Source organism: Vipera berus, assembly GCF_964194415.1.
Source record: "Vipera berus genome assembly, chromosome: 6".
Taxonomy (NCBI): Eukaryota; Metazoa; Chordata; class Lepidosauria; order Squamata; family Viperidae; genus Vipera; species Vipera berus.
The window spans coordinates 23518066-23532203 of NC_138208.1; the positions used below are offsets into that span (position 1 = coordinate 23518066).

At 38.8% G+C, this 14138-nt stretch overlaps 1 protein-coding gene across 4 annotated transcripts in view; it reads left to right on the forward strand.

Moving 5' to 3' along the window:
* CADPS2 (calcium dependent secretion activator 2) overlaps window positions 1-14138 on the forward strand; it is a 373090-nt gene that overhangs the window by 64509 nt on the left and 294443 nt on the right. The gene's annotated exons all lie outside the window — the stretch shown is intronic.

Here is a 14138-nt window from a genome sequence, read left to right on the forward strand (position 1 = left end):
GTCTCATTTAAGACTGGGGATGAGGTATACACAACTTTATGGGAACATAACAGAAAAAAGATGTTGCTAGTCTATGCTTGAATCATAATTAGACCCAAGTAGGAAAAAGCCCTAAATGTTGCTGAGAAGTTGCTATGGTATTACTTACTACTAGAAATGTGCTTGTACTACAGACATGGTTTAAATTATAATTTAAATTAAATTAGCTATGTTCCTATCTCTAAATTAATTGCATAATAGAGCCAGATTATATTTCTATTTGTTCTTAATTTGCTTTGATACTTTTTTGGTTATTAGGAAGGAAAAAAATTGAACCTATTGTAATGGACTTTAGAAAATATTTGAATGTATTGTTTTAAAGGATACTTGGCTTTATTATGTTTTTTGTGAATGCACAAGACTCAAATATTCGTTTCACTGAAAAATTGGGAATTAAAGTGTTCCTGTGTCAAAGATTTAGTTATTATGACAAAGATTTTAAAGGGTTCATAAAAAGTATTTGTACTACCTCTTATGCCTGTTAACCTTTCAATTTGTAGAAAGAATGCCAAAAATTAATGTTTGTAGTGGAAGGGAAAAAAGAGATACTGTACTTTTGTTTCAAGCAGTATTGCATTCAGTTACATCAACTGTAAGACAGTAATAGATTTAGTTTCATTTCAAACATTAAATGGGGTAGGTCCTTCCCACACTGAGTAGCCTCAAATTATTTTTTATCAAATTAAATACATTGATGTTTATTATCTATAACATCCTGATTAATTCTCTTCTATACCTTTGGGGAGTTACACTGAATATCTTTTCTCAACAAAATTAACACAAGGAACCTTCTGTTTTCACTTGGGAAGATCAGTCTTTAGTTTTCTATATTTATAAAAAAAAATCACAGGTCTTCCAGCTACATATTTGCCTTGAATGGTTTGTATTTTAATTTTCTAATCACAGAATCAACTCATTTTACAAAGCATCAATGGTGCATATTATATTTATATTATATTATATTATATTATATTATATTATATTATATTATATTATATTATATTATATTATATTATATTATATTATATTATATTATATTATATTATATTATATTATATCATATCATATCATATCATATCATATCATATCATATCATATCATATCATTATATTATATTATATTATATTATATTATATTATATTATATTATTATATTATTATATTATATTATATTATATTATATTATATTATATTATTATATTATATTATATTATATTATATTATATTATATTATATTATATTATATTATATTATATTATATTATATTATATTATATTATATTATATTATATTATATTATATTATATTATCCCCTTCATGGATTACTGCCTTGTCGTGGCGAAGGGGCTTGCGTAATTCAATGAAGCTATGAGCTATGCCGTGCAGGGCCACCCAAGACGGACAGGTCATAGCAGAGAGTTCTGACAAAACGTGATCCACTGGAGAAGGAAATGGCAACCCACTCCAGTATCTTTGCCATGAAAACCCTATGGACAGTACCAAAAGGCAAAACGATATGACGCTGGAAGATGAGCCCCTCAGGTCGGAAGGCGTCCAATATGCTACTGGGGAAGAGCAGAGGGCTAGTACTAGTAGCGCCAGAAAGAATGAAGCGACTGGGCCAAAGCCGAAAGGACGCTCAGCTGTGGATATGTCTGGTGGTGAAAGGAAAGTCCGATGCTGTAAAGATTTTTTCTCCATAGGAACCTGGAATGTAAGATCCATGAATCAAGGAAAGCTGGACGTGGTCAAACAAGAGATGACAAGACTAAACATTGACATCTTAGGTATCAGCGAACTAAAATGGACAGGAATGGGTGAATTTAATTCAGATGACCATCAGGTATACTACTGCGGGCAAGAATCCCTCAGAAGAAATGGAGTAGCCTTCATAGTCAATAAAAAAATAGGAAAAGCAATACTGGGATACAATCCTCAAAATGACAGAATGATCTCAGTTCGAATCCAAGGCAAACCATTCAATATCACAGTAGTCCAAGTCTATGCCCCAACCACCGGTGCTGAAGAGGATGAAATTGACCGGTTCTATGAAGCCCTACAGCACCTTATAGAACTAACACCCTGAAATGATGTCCTTATCATCATGGGGGATTGGAATGCTAAAGTAGGAAGCCAAAAGATAACTGGAATAACAGGCAAGTTTGGCCTTGGAGTACAAAATGAAGCAGGGCACAGGCTGATAGAATTTTGTCAAGAGAATACAATGGTCATAGCAAACACTCTTTTCCAACAACCCAAGAGACGGCTTTACACATGGACATCACCAGATGGTCAACACAGAAATCAGATTGACTATATGCTCTGCAGCCAAAGATGGAGAAGCTCTATACAGTCAGCAAAAACAAGACCAGGAGCTGACTGTGGCTCAGACCATGAGCTTCTTGTTGCAAAGTTTAGGCTTAAATTAAAGAAAGTAGGGAAAAGCGCTAGGCCAGTCAGGTATGAATTAAATCATATCCCTGTTGAATATACAGTAGAGGTGACAAATAGATTTAAGGAATTAGATCTGATAGACAGAGTGCCTGAAGAACTATGGACAGAGGTTCGCAACATTGTACAACAGGTAGCAACCAAAACCATCCCAAAGAAAAAGAAATACAAGAAAGCAAAATGGCTGTCTGAGGAAGCTTTGCAAATAGCTGAGGAAAGGAGGGAAGCGAAAGGCAAGGGAGAAAAAGAAAGATATGCCCAATTAAATGCAGAATTCCAGAGAATAGCTAGAAGAGATAAGAATGCCTTCTTAAATGAACAATGCAAAGAAATAGAAGAAAACAATAGAATAGTGAGGACCAGACATCTTTTCAAGAAAATTGGAGAGATGAAAGGAACATTTCATGCAAAAATGGGCATGATAAAGGACCAAAATGGCAGGGACCTAACAGAGGCAGAAGAGATTAAGAAGAGGTGGCAAAATTACACAGAAGAACTATACAAGAATGAGCTTAACGTCCCTGATAATCACAATGAGGTGGTCACTGACCTCGAGCCAGACATCCTAGAATGTGAAGTGAAGTGGGCCTTAGAAAAGCTGAGCAACAACAAAGCTTGTGGAGGTGACAGTATTCCAGCTGAGCTATTCAAAATCTTAAAAGACGATGCAGTAAAAGTGCTACACTCAATTTGCCAGCAAATTTGGAAAACTCAACAGTGGCCACAGGATTGGAAAAGATCAGTTTACATTCCAATTCCAAAGAAAGGCAGTGCTAAAGAATGTTCAAACTATCGCACCATTGCTCTCATTTCTCATGCTAGTAAAGTTATGCTTAAAATTCTACAAGCTAGACTCCAGCAGTATGTGGATCGAGAACTACCAGAAGTACAGGCAGGATTTCGAAGAGGCAGAGGAACTAGAGATCAAATTGCTAACATACGCTGGATCATGGAGAAAGCTAGAGAGTTCCAGAAAAACATCTACTTCTGCTTCATTGACTATGCTAAAGCCTTTGATTGTGTGGATCATAACAAACTCTGGCAAGTCCTTAAAGAGATGGGCATACCAGACCATCTTATTTGTCTCTTGAGAAATCTATATGCGGGCCAAGAAGCAACAGTGAGAACTGGACACGGAACCACTGATTGGTTCAAAATTGGGAAAGGAGTCCGGCAAGGCTGTATACTGTCACCTTGCCTATTTAACTTATATGCAGAGCACATCATGAGAAAGGCAGGGCTAGATGAATCAAAAGTTGGAATTAAGATTGCCGGAAGAAACATCAACAACCTAAGATATGCAGATGATACCACTCTAATGGCAGAAAGTGAAGAAGAACTAAAGAGCCTCTTGTTGCGGGTGAAGAAGGAGAGTGCAAAACCTGGGTTGAAACTTAATATTAAGAAAACCAAGATCATGGGATCTGGCCCTCTCAATTCCTGGCAAATAGATGGGGAAGAAATGGAGGTAGTGACAGATTTTATTTTCCTGGGCTCCAAGATCACTGCAGATGGGGACTGTAGCCAAGAAATTAAAAGATGCTTGCTCCTGGGGAGGAAAGCCATGGCAAATCTAGCAAGCACACTAAAAAGCAGAGACATCACCCTGTCAACAAAAGTGTGTATAGTCAAGGCTATGGTCTTCCCAGTTGCAATGTAGGGCTGTGAAAGTTGGACCATAAGAAAGGCTGAGCGCCAAAGAATTGAGGCCTTTGAACTATGGTGCTGGAGAAGACTCCTGTGAGTCCCTTGGACTGCAAGGCGATCAAACCGGTCAGTCCTAGAGGAGATCAACCCTGACTGCTCTTTAGAAGGCCAGATCCTGAAGTTGAAAGTCAAATACTTTGGCCACCTAATGAGAAGGAAGGACTCACTGGAAAAGAGCCTAATGCTAGGAAAGATTGAGGGCAATAGAAGAAGGGGACGACAGAGAATGAGGTGACTGGATGGAATCACTGAAGCAGTAGGCGTGAGCTTAAATGGACTCCAGAAGATGGTAGAGGACAGGAAGGCCTGGAGGAACATTGTCCATGGGGACGCGATGGGTCGGACACATCTTCGCAGCTAACAACAACAGCAACAATCTTAATTTTATTAATTTATTATTGATTGCAACTCTTAATAAATGAGCAAATCTTGAAATTGCACTGCACAAGCTTAGTTCACTTTTTAGACTTTGTCTCTTGACAACCTAATTAATGTTATTGATATTAGAACTAGGTCTGACTCTTGGTAGCACATTAATCAAGAGTAGTTACTAGGTACTACCTTGTCAAAGAAAGCAGGATAGGCGGAGGAATGTGATATGTAGAGAATATGTTACAGAACTGTATAATTGGAGCATAAAAGAAATGCAGTTTTTATTCTGGAAAAACATGTTTGCTTTTATAGTCATTAACAAGACACCTTATTATAGCAAATACTTAATACAGAAGATGCTGTATTAAGTAAACATCAATTTTCTTAAATTTGTGTCAGGATTAATGACTCACAAACTGAAGGTTTCAAATGGCTAGATAGTCACTAAGACATAAGATCTTGGTGTTTAAATAAAAATGTGAACCTGGAAAATCAAATGAGTGACATGACTATTTTTTCCTGCAACAAGTAGCATTTCTGTTAGAGGATAATGTTTGTAGCTCAGGGTTGAGATGAGGAGTTCTTGGTGTTCTTTGACTTGGTTGTTATCTTGCAGATGTTTCTTTACGAAACAAGATAACATCATCAGTGCTCAGTAACTTTTCTACATAGTGGTGAGAGCTAATTTTTTTTAACAAGCTCAGTATAGTATGTTTATTTCTCTTCCCAGTTTCACATTTGCCTTTAATTTGTTTGCTTTGGTTTAGATTTGATGGAGCACTCATAGTGCTGAATTATAACTCTATGTTTCATCTGGTATAGCATTTAACCCTACAGTAATGAAGGGATACTATGTTGGCCAGTTGTTTTTCCACCTTCCATGAAGCTTCTAGGATGTTACTAGACCAAACACCTCTCTTTTCAGTTAAACCTTCCCCTGTGAGCCTTGCAACTAAGTTAAGAATAATTAATGTGTGCAATTGTGACAGAAAAACTTACCCAAGGCTAATCATTTGTTTTTAAACGATTAGACAGAAGAGACCTGAAATTGGCATTCATTTACTTAACCATACCCTTATCTGGAATGTATCCACCCCAGTTTTCTGTATGCTTCCAATAGAACAACATTAAGACAGCATTCTATCCTTTGCACAAGTGAAAGTATTTACTCCAGGGAAACAGCTGATTGTAGCAGCCATGTTGTATATATAATTCTAAGAAAATACTGGTTTTCAAATACAAATTGAAGAAATCTGGTGGCATAAAAATAAATTAGTAGCTATAAATGTAATCTCAATGTGGTATACTAATTATTGGATTGGGGGTGGGGAAGACCAAGGTTAAATCCACTCTCAGTCACAGGAACTCATTGGATGATTCTGGACCAATCATTCTCAGCCAAGTCTACCTCCCAGGGCTATTGTCTTCTAACTTGGCTTGAACATCTTGTGGACAGATAGGATATAAATTGAATAGTTAAATATATGGTATATTCTTAATTTAATAGTATTTGCTTTTAGAGGAATGATTCCCAACCCCCATATATCCAATTAATCCATATTTCTTTTTTTCTTACACTTCCTTTGTTCTTTTTTCCATAAAGTTATTGCTATGAATATTCATTTCCTTGTGTTTTTTTTCCTTTTTTATTTTCTATCTTGATCAATGTTCTGATAATGTTCATTATCAATAAAACCTTAAGGCATCATTCTCTCTGTGTCTAAATGAAGGAAATATTTTCCCTCACTACCTCCATTGTAGCTTTTCTTCTTCTCATGATGGACAAGGCCAAAATTTTTGTAAAGAAAAATACAGTTATTCTGGCTGGATTTTTAGGTGCAGTTAGTCCTCAATTTACAACTATTCATTCAGTTGCCCTTCAAAGTTACAACCTTAAAATAGTGGCTTATGACTGGTCCTTACACTTATGACCATCACAGCATCCTTGCAGTCATTTGATTGCAATCCAGGCACTTGGCAACCAGCTTACATTTCTGGTGGTTACAGCATCCTGGTGTCATGTAATCATCATTTATGACCTTCCAGTTAAATTCCAGCTGGGGAAGCTGACCAGGGAAGGTTGCAATTTATGATCACATGATTTCTGATGTAACAGCTGTGGTGATTAGCTTAACCATGCAAAAAAGTTGTAAAATTAGGTGCTGTCATTTAATGATTACACAGTCATGAATTTTTGGGTCCTAATTGTGGTCATAAGTAAAAAAACTACCTGTATTTTGCTACTTTGTCTAATTGCACAAATGGAAACTGAGTTGAGGGAGAAAGAATAGGAAGCAGCTGGGAAGATCAAGTGAAACAGTAGCACTTTGGGGTAACAGCTGTGGAGGGAAGGGAGGGAAGATCCTGGGAAGATTGAGCAGGTATGTGGATGAATTATGGAGATACTCTGTAGCAGCAGTCACAATACCCATTCTGTTCCCAACTCTGGCTTCTGCCCCAATTTACACTTCCTTGCTGATACAAAAAGATGTTTCAACAGTCCCCACGTAGCCACCAATCATAACATCTTTTAGACGTACTTGGTAATTCCTGCAGCTAACCTTCAGCAATAGAAAGGAAGTCATTGAATGAAGCTCACGAAGGGAGGCTTAGCCAATCTCAATGTATACATGGTCTTCACACTTACAACAGTTTCAGCATTCCCCAGGGTCACATGACCAAAATTGCAGCATCCTGGGTCATGTGACTGCCATTTGCAATCTCCTAAACTGTATTCTGACAAGCAAAGTCAATTGGGGAAGCCGGATCTGCTTAACAACTGCATGACTCACTTCACTGCCAGGATTGGCAAAAAGGCACATGAAATCGGACACAGTCCCTTTCTTAGCAATGGAAAGTCTGGTCTCAGTTGTGGTTGTAAATCGAGGCCTACCTAAATATCACTAACATTTTATGTAGAAGCTCCATACAAGATTTCTTCTTACTCTGTAATTTCTGCTCATGTTACATAGTGAATGAAAAAAGAAGGGCTATCCTATTGATTTTTGTTGTTGTTGTTAGTTGCGAAGTCGTGTCCGACCCATCGCGACCCTATGGACAATGTTCCTCCAGGCTTTCCTGTCCTCTACCATCTTCTGGAGTCCATTTAAGCTCACGCCTACTGCTTCAGTGACTCCATCCAGCCACCTCATTCTCTGTCGTCCCCTTCTTCTATTGCCCTCAATCTTTCCCAGCATTAGGCTCTTCTCCAGTGAGTCCTTCCTTCTCATTAGGTGGCCAAAGTATTTGAGTTTTAGCTTCAGGATCTGGCCTTCTAAAGAGCAGTCAGGGTTGATCTCCTCTAGGACTGACCGGTTTGATCGCCTTGCAGTCCAAGGGACTCGCAGGAGTCTTCTCCAGCACCAGAGTTCAAAGGCCTCAATTCTTTTGCGCTCAGCCTTTCTTATGGTCCAACTTTCACTGCCATACATTGCAACTGGGAAGACCATAGCCTTGACTATACGCACTTTTGTTGACAGGGTGATGTCTCTGCTTTTTAGTGTGCTGTCTAGATTTGCCATGGCTTTCCTCCCGAGGAGCAAGCGTCTTTTAATTTCTTGACTACAGTCCCCATCTGCAGTGATCTTGGAGCCCAGGAAAATAAAATCTGTCACTACCTCCATTTCTTCCCCATCTATTTGCCAGGAATTGAGAGGGCCAGATGCCATGATCTTGGTTTTCTTAATGTTTAGTTTCAACCCAACTTTTGCACTCTCCTTCTTCACTCGCAACAAGAGACTCTTCAGTTCCTCTTCACTTTCTGCCATTAGAGTGGTATCATCTGCATATCTTAGGTTGTTGATATTTCTTCCAGCAATCTTAATTCCAACTTTTGACTCCTCTAGCCCTGCCTTTCTCATGATGTGCTCTGCATATAAGTTAAATAGGCAAGGCGACAGTATACAGCCTTGCCGGACACCTTTCCCAATTTGGAACCAATCAGTGGTTCCGTGTCCAGTTCTCACTGTTGCTTCTTGGCCCGCATATAGGTTTCTCAAGAGACAAATAAGATGTTCTGGTACTCCCATCTCTTTAAGAACTTGCCACAGTTTGTTATGATCCACACAATCAAAGGCTTTAGCATAGTCAATGAAGCAGAAGTAGATGTTTTTCTGGAACTCTCTAGCTTTCTCCATGATCCAGCGTATGTTGGCTATTTTTAAAAAATGTGCTTTTGAGAACTGGGATTTATAGTAAAAAAAAATAGTATGCTGCAAAGAGTGTATGAACAAGGGATTTACTCTGAAACAACATTTTTTTTCAGTCTACATAAACTGATCATTCCTGCATGCGTCATTGATGGTTATTTCTCTGTATTTTTCCTATTTATTACATAGAAGTATCAGTCTAGAAATGGGCTAGTGGAATAGGAGGAGTAATAGTATGGTAAAGAAGTCACCACCCACTCATTGGCACATCCTAGTCACTAATCTGATCTCCAGAATAAAGGTAATATAACATTGAAGAACTGAATGACAATGCAGAGGTGGGCTTTGAGTTCCAAAGTGATTTTTGGAACTTACAATGTTCTGCTTGAGAACTCATTTTACTGGAGTCAGGCCTAGAAAACTTAGAAGAACTTGGTCAAGAAATTAAGTGACAGAGCTGATTCTGAGACCTAAATGCCAATTTATAGAAAAGAACTGTTGAAACAGCCTTGTGGGAAGAGTTATGCCTCATTTTCATTGGTTACAGAAGAGTAGTTTTAACAATAATTAGATTCATTTTCTTTGCAGATGGCCAGGTGTTCTGCAACCCATTCATCAAATAGATGTATCCATTTCAGCAATGAGATTTTTAAAATTTTGGTGGAACTTATCTAAAGCCTCTTCTCTTCCATTTATATTAATGAGAGTTTGTATTTTCACCTGCAGAGGAAAAGAGCTGAATGTATGTGTGTGCGGAGAGGGGTGCAGCTAATAAGATCTGAAGAATCTGTGGCCATGCATTCATAAATTGTTTACTGCTATGCCAGCTCTCCAACTAAAATTTAATAGATTTCATATTGGATAGATCCTTTAAGTGGCTACATGTAGCAAACCTTGGCTAAGCAGAGTCAGTCCTGGTTCGTCCTTGAATGGGGACTATCTGGAAAGAAACAAAACAAAAAACCACATCCATGAAGAAGGCAGTAGAAAATGACTTCTGAATTGTGCCAAGAAAGCTGCAGAAATTTGCCCATATAAGCCATGAGGTATTTAGCGCCGCTTGAGGGAGATTTATTTTCCTTGAAGGACAAATTGCATGTGACAAGCCTTCTGTGCAAACACAGAGATACACAATTGTGTGGGGGACTAAGGGATCCATTTGGCTTCACAGTACAAAGTAAGCTTAGTGGAAGATATAATTTTGATTAAGTGTATATTAAATTGAGTAAATATAGTTAATATTCGCAGTAAATTTAATTATTTCACCTTCTGTCACACTAAAAATTATAATTGGCCACAGCAATTTGAATGGTCTTTGGAGGCAATTGTCATTTCATTTTTGTTTTTAAGAAGATGTATCTGAAGAAAATGCAAAGATTTATAGATTGATTTATGCAAGGAAATGTATATTTACTTCCTGGTTTTCTCCTGGAGTAAAATAATAATTAGTAGATATGTCCCTGATATAGAGAAGTCCTTTAGTACAGTGTTTTTCAAGTTTGGCAACTTTAGAATGTGTGGACTTCAACTCCATTTTCAATTCTGAGAGTCAAAATTGACACATCTTAAAGTTGCCAAGTTTGAAAAACAGTCGTGCAGAGGCCCCCAACCTTTTGGGCACCAAGGACCGGTTCCACGGAGAGAGGTTCTTCTGCAGACTGGAGGAGGTGTGGTTTTGTGTGCTGCCTGCATCCTACAGATGGGCTTTCCTTGTTTGTGTGGCCCGGTTGCTGACATGCCGCGGACTGGTACTGGTCCATGGACCAGGGGTTGGGGACCCCTGCTATAGCATATACATTTTATGTTTTTAATTTCATAATTTTGAATAATTTAGAGTGCAAAACTTTCTGGGGAGTTCTGAGAGATAAACTCCACACATCTTAAAGTTGCCAAGGTGAGAAATATTGCTGTATATTTTAGAAGATGAATAAAAAAAGCATCAAAAGCTTGTTTGATAAAAGTGTGATCAGCAAATAACAGAAAAAGTCAACATGGATTGTTTTGTTCCCTACAGGATGGAAAAGGCCAGTGTTGTAGCTAGTTCTTAAGATTTTTATGTGAAAATGTAAATGATTAAGCTAACAGGTAAGGCAAACAGGTGACAATGTCTAATCCTAAAGCATTTCTGGGAACAATGAATCTGTTTAACATAGTATGAGTGAGACAAATGGTAATGAATTTCCAGTGCTGTTTGATTTTTGAAAGAAAATATTTTCCTTGCTTAATCTGAGCTATTCACATTTTAGAGGAAATGGACAGAAGGTTTAGCATTTATTTGTCATGGTTTATTTCTGATGCACTAAATTGTCAGGAAAATATTTTAATGACTTGATCCAAGATGACAGAGACTTACCCCAGCCCCCTGTGACAAAAGATTATAGACTGATTAAAAATCTTGCTGTCATTTTAGCAACAGTTCCTTTAGGCCATCAGGTTCAAGAAACTTGGAAATATTTATGCAGTGAAACTGTAGCATTGTAATGAAACGTTTATGCGGTGAAATTATAGATCGACTGCAGCAATTAAAAAGTACATTCTCCTGTTTAAAATAGGGATTAATGTAAAAAAATATGGTACAGTGCTTTACCCTTATTATAATCGTGATATTTTAATTGTAGTTCTCATTTTTCCTAACAGAAAGCAATACCTTCACTGCAAAAACTCTTCTGTCTTAGTATTTAGACTAAGCAGAAATACAATTCTAGTTGTTGGTCAATAGCTAATATTTACAAGAAGACACATTTTTATCTGTATTTTGGTGGAAAGTTATATGGTTTCTCAGGTCTGGATAACCTGCTGCCATTGATATAGATCAAATGGATAAATCAAGTTGTCTATTCTTTTTATAGGCCATCAATGCCCCACATATGTTCTGAAGAGTCTGAAGTCTCTCTGGAAGAGACGTGGGGATCATGGAAGAGGACCACAGAAGGAAAAAAAAAGATGTATTTCCTTTTAGCTCTCTAGCTGTATATGGCCTTGAAGATCTACCCACCTTAACACTCTCCCCTAATCTCTTTACCTTTGCACTGTGCCAGCCATTCGTGTATCCCCACGTACCCTGCCCAAACCTCATCATGTGTCCCCCACACTCTTCTGGGCAGCCTTCCCCAACCCTCACTGTACTTTCCTCACATCTTCACATATCACCTTGTGCCCTCCTCCTCTCAGCAGCAGCTGCTTACCTACCTTCTGGCCCTTTGGGTCTTGTAACTTGGTTGTAGGAAGCTGGCAGGAAGTTGCCTTGCTTAACAACCATGGGCTTCAGTTAACAACAGTAACCAGGGCTATAGGGATTGCCATTGCTAAGCAATGCCATTGTACTTTACAATCACATTCCTTAGCTTTGGAGACCTACCCTAGCAACTTGCAACCTTGGCTGCCAGCTTTCCTATTGATTTTGTGGGGAAGCCAGCAGGGTAGATCACAAATAGTGACCACATGGTCATGGGTGCTTTCACCAGTCATAAGTGTGAGCCAGTTGCCAAGCAGCCAAATGTTGATGATGTGACTATGGGGTTGCTGGGATGGCCATATATCTGACCTTTCATTCAGCCCATTATAATTTTGGTCACTGAAGAAATCATCATAAATTGCAAAATACTTGTAATGTGAATGAAGATTGATTGTAAAAAAAAATTCTATTTTTGTAACAGAGTTGTCAAAGTTTGGAATATTCTGCCTGATTCAGTTGTCTCCGCTACTAACTTTCAGAATTTTAACTCTAACTTAACTTCTGTAGATCTCACCTCATATTTAAGAGATCCTTAAGGGAGCATGTGTAAATGCACTGATGTATCTATCATCCCTGTCATCCCCTATTTATTTATTTTTTTCATTTTGATAGTTTGAATTTGTAATTTTCATTTGACAAACATTAAACAAACAAAAGAGCAAACTTGGAAAGAAGGAAAATTTAATGCAATTTTATAAAGGTGGTGGGCTGGCAGCTGCAGAGGGTCATGGATGAGATGGATTATCTGGACCCCTTTCAGTCTGGATTAAGGCCTGGTTATGGGGTGGAAACAGCATTGGTCACACTCTGGTGAGAGCGAGATAAGGGTAGTGCAACCATCCTTGTTCTCCTTGACCTCTCAGTGGATTTTGATACCATGGGCCATGGTATCCTTTTGGGCCAGCTCCAGGGGATGGGAATGGGTGGCACAGTTCTACACTGGTTCAGTTCCTTTCTCTGTGGAAGTCCCAATCGGTATTAATAGGAAGTGAGAGATTCAGCCCTCAGCCACTATTCTGTGGTATACCACAGGGCTTGGTACTTTCTCCACTTCTTTTCAACACCTTTATGAAACTGCTGTATGAGATTATATGTCACCACGGGTTGAGATATATATTGTATGCTGATGACATGCAACTCTATATTTCCACTCTTGATGACCCAAATGATGTTGTGGCTATCCTTTTGCAGTGCCTGGAGAGTGTGGGGGCCTGGATGGGGGACAATAGGCTTTGACTGAACCCTGGTGAGACTGAGTGACTGGGGTACACAGGGCTCTGTAATCCGGAACTTTGCCACTCTGGATGGGGTGGCACTACCCAGAAAGACCAGTCTGAAACTTGTGTGTGTGTGTGGGGGTGTTATCCTGGACTTGCAACTCTTGTTTGAGGAATAGGTGGTAGTCGCAGCTAGGAGAGCCTTTCCCCAACTTCGTGTTGTATGCCAATTGCTGCCTTTCCTGGACCAGGATTCACTGTGTTCAGTCGTTCAGTTCCTAGTCATCTCATGACTGGGTTACTGTAATGCGCTCTACATGGGGCTAACCTTGAAGAGCATTCAGAAGCTACAGCTAGTTCAGAGTGCAGCAGCGTGGGTAGTTTTGGGGGGCCCTCAAGAATTGCCCCTGTAACACCACTGCTCCATGAGCTGCATTGGTTACCAGTCTGCTTCTGTGTGCAGTTTAAGGTGTTGGTGATCATCTTTAAAGCCTTTCATGGCTTGGGTCCAGGTTACTTGAGGGACCATCTCACCCCACTGGGATTGGCCCATACCACTCATGCTGGTAGAGGAAGCATGCTGCGGGTCCCATCAGCCCAATTATTCCAGCTGCCGGGGTCTGGGAGGAGGACCTTCTCTGCTGTTGCTCCTGCCCTCTAGAACATCCTGCCTCTCGATGTGAGGTTGTCCCCAACTCTCCTATCTTCTAGGAAGGAAGGAAAGGAAGGAAGGAAGGAAGGAAGGAAGGAAGGAAGGAAGGAAGGAAGGAAGGAAGGAAGGAAGGAAGGAAGGAGAAAGAAAGAGAAAGAAAGAAGAAAGAAAGAAAGAAAGAAAGAAAGAAAGAAAGAAAAAGAAAGAAAGAAAGAAAGAAAGAAAGAAAGAAAGAAAGAAAGAAAGAAAGAAAGAAAGAAAGAAAGAAAGAAAAAGAAAGAAAGAAAGAAAGAAAGAAAGAAAGAAAGAAAGAAAGAAA